The sequence below is a fragment of the Mus pahari genome, unplaced genomic scaffold (assembly GCF_900095145.1).
Source record: "Mus pahari unplaced genomic scaffold, PAHARI_EIJ_v1.1 scaffold_12976_1, whole genome shotgun sequence".
In the NCBI taxonomy this organism is placed as follows: Eukaryota; Metazoa; Chordata; class Mammalia; order Rodentia; family Muridae; genus Mus; species Mus pahari.
The window spans coordinates 683-3,625 of NW_018391743.1; the positions used below are offsets into that span (position 1 = coordinate 683).

The window sequence follows — 2,943 nt, forward strand, 5'->3', positions numbered from 1 at the left end:
CCTCCCTTGTTCTCTCTCAATGCAATGTGCACCTCCCTCAGTTGAAGGTGATAACATGTGAGACTCTCAGCGTTTGATGAATTGATATGTTGTTGAATGGCNACCTGTATGACCTAGGGCTCCTCACAGTCCTGGGAAGAAGGGTTCCTTTGTAGTACAGAGATACGGATATATCAATACATTGCAGAAAGACAAGTTGGCCTATGAATAGTAAGTTGGTTTCTTCTGAAAGCAGTGCATCCATAAAAGAACCAGAAAAGAACATTTTGAGTGAAAAAGGTTTGCAGAAGATATTGAATATCTTAAGGAGAGGACCTTGATCTTAGCCAGGGAAGACCTATAAGAGAAAACCTATATGAGGTGGCTCTGATCTCAACAGGTACCATGAAACTATACATGCTCCCTCTGATCATGTNTGCAGTTGCCAGTGAAGTGGAAAGAACGGTGACTGCAACCAGGCCAGGGACCTTGTTCATTGACTGCATGGAGTAGTATTGTCTAGAGCAGGTTAAAGAGAGTAGTGGTATATGTAGTTATTACTTTGATGGACAGTGTTGGAGTAGTCTCTCTCTCTCTCTCTCTCTCTCTCTCTCTCTCTCTCTCTCTCTCTCTNACAGTCTCTTCCTCATGTTCTTTCTTTCAGACTCCCCAAACCTCTCTCCTTGCTCTAATTCTCTGATCTTCAGCTCATGAACTTGTATGGTTGAGATCTGCCTTGCAGCACTTGCACAGAGGTATGTATTAACGTGCAGAAGCTAGCTTAACTTGATCTCCCCAAGAACAGGTTACCAATCATGGAATGTTTCTTTCTTCGGCTGTCTTCTCATGCCCTAGCAAGGTGAGGGAGCCTTCCTGAAGCTTGCTGCCACATCCTGCAGTGTTCTGTGTTTGTCTTTCCAAATTCACTTCACAAAAGGAAGTCTGCTGCTCAATGCCACTCACCTCAGTGTGACCTCTCTTTCACCCTACATGATCATGGAATTTTACCTCCCCAGTTATAGGGAGGTGATCTGTGTTAGCCCTGACATNTATTCTGGATTGCAAGGCACAGTGTGACAGGAAACAACCAAGGTTTGTTTTATAGAAAGGGAAACACAGACGACATGGCTTGAGCATATCTTCTTCAGGGAGAAAAGTCAACTCTGCCTGACATAGAGTCACTGGGGTCACTGTTTACTTGGTCAACTCGAACTTGATGCTATCTGTGGGCAAAGTCGTAACTTCTATGTTCCCATTCATGAGTGATGACCGGATTTTGCCCTCTGTCACTGATGCCTCCCATCTGCAGATCTTCCAGTCCTTCTTTTGTTTTACTTCCAGTGTTTCACCTTNCTTTGTTTTCCATGGATGAGGAGACTCCTTTGGGTAACACAGCATTTTGTAGCAATCAGCCATGCCTTGGAGAAGCAGTTCCCAGTCACAAATTGAAAGGACAATGAGCCTTCGTTACAGAATACAAAAATGAAGGTCAGCCAAAATGAAGACCAAAATAGTCTTCACAGGCCAATTGATGGGTTGGTCAAGGAAGATTCCATACCAAATTGAGGACATCAAATTGAGCATGTGGGCCAATGATCAGTAATGTGAAAATTCAGAGATCGTTGACCTCCCAGAGTACAACTTCTTGTAAGGCCATAAAATTCTGCCCTGCAGATGTATGGGAGCAGTGCTCTGAAGAATGGCTATCACTGTCTATACAATGCAGAAGATTTTCCTTTGGGTTGGGGGGAAGAGAGGGGAGAATCCATGGGATTCAACATTCCTCATGAGCTCTCAGAGGAGAGAATACTGCAGCTGTGCCAGAGATGATGTTGACGTACACTGCCCTGTGCTAAGTTCTCTGTCCAGGTATCATCTCATGCAACCCTCAGAAGAAGCTTGGGAGGTGGCCCCACTTTGAAGATGAGGGACAGGGACAATGAGTTGAATAATCATGAGCGTACTTTCTTCTTTTCTCTTTTCTTCTCTTCTCATCTCTTGTAACAGTCTGGATTTTCCTGGCTGCATACACCCCTCCTTGCTCTTGCCCAGTTATTCCACAAGCCTCCACTTTCACTTTTCCTCCTGGTGCCAGGGTTCAGTGAGGCCCCCAGCTAAGATTAGACACCCATGGATCCAGTGCAGAAATGGGATCCAATGTTAATTTCCTTGCCCTTATGCATTGTCACTGTGACAAGCTCCCAAGAAGCCTCTGCAGTTCCTCAGCCTTTTTTTTTTTCAGAAAACCTCAGCATAAGTACTCCCCAGCCCCTGCTCAGGTGTCCCTGCCTCTCTGTCAGAGGGGCTGTTCCAGCAGCAGGACCAGGAGATGAAGGCCCTGTGGCAGCAGTGCTGGGAGAAGCAGGGCTTTCCTCGGAGGAAGAAAGTCTTCCTGAGGCATTTGAGACGCTGTCACCGGGATCACATGCCACCTTACCTGCTTGAAAGGGATGTCAGAGGCTTTCCCTCAGGTGACAAAGCTCACAATCAGCTTCATTGTCAGGGTCACGTGAAGAATATTTCTGGGATGAGTGGGCAGAGGAAAGCAGCCCCCAACCCTCCTTCCTGGGAAATGCCAATACAGCGTCTCAATGGTCTCACCCTCAGCCTGGGAGCCAACACACTTGTCCCCATGCCAGAGCAGCCTCTGTAGCAGCAGGAGCCAGAGTACGTGCGCCAGATGGAGAGGAAGCAGGAAATCCTGAAGATGTTACAGATGATGCTCAAGTAGAGGATGTAAGAAGGCTGAGGTTCTAACTCACAGAGGATAGTGTGCAAATGCATTTAGAAGGTGCTGCATTGCTGTCTCGGGGGCATGGACTCCTCTGAGGTCAAGGCAGTCCACTGCCACTGGATGAGTCCCAACACTAGTGCTATGAAGTNATTTGTCCTTGGAAAGATCTCAACTACCCTGCCTGACTTTTATCATGCCTTTTTGGATGTGGTGCTACATGTTAGCCTATA

The 2,943-nt window shown here is 46.6% G+C and overlaps 1 pseudogene; it reads left to right on the plus strand.

Annotated features, from left to right (window-relative positions):
* Positions 1–2,109: 2,109 nt before the first annotated feature.
* Positions 2,110–2,710, plus strand: LOC110314679 (annotated as a pseudogene).
* Positions 2,711–2,943: the final 233 nt, after the last annotated feature.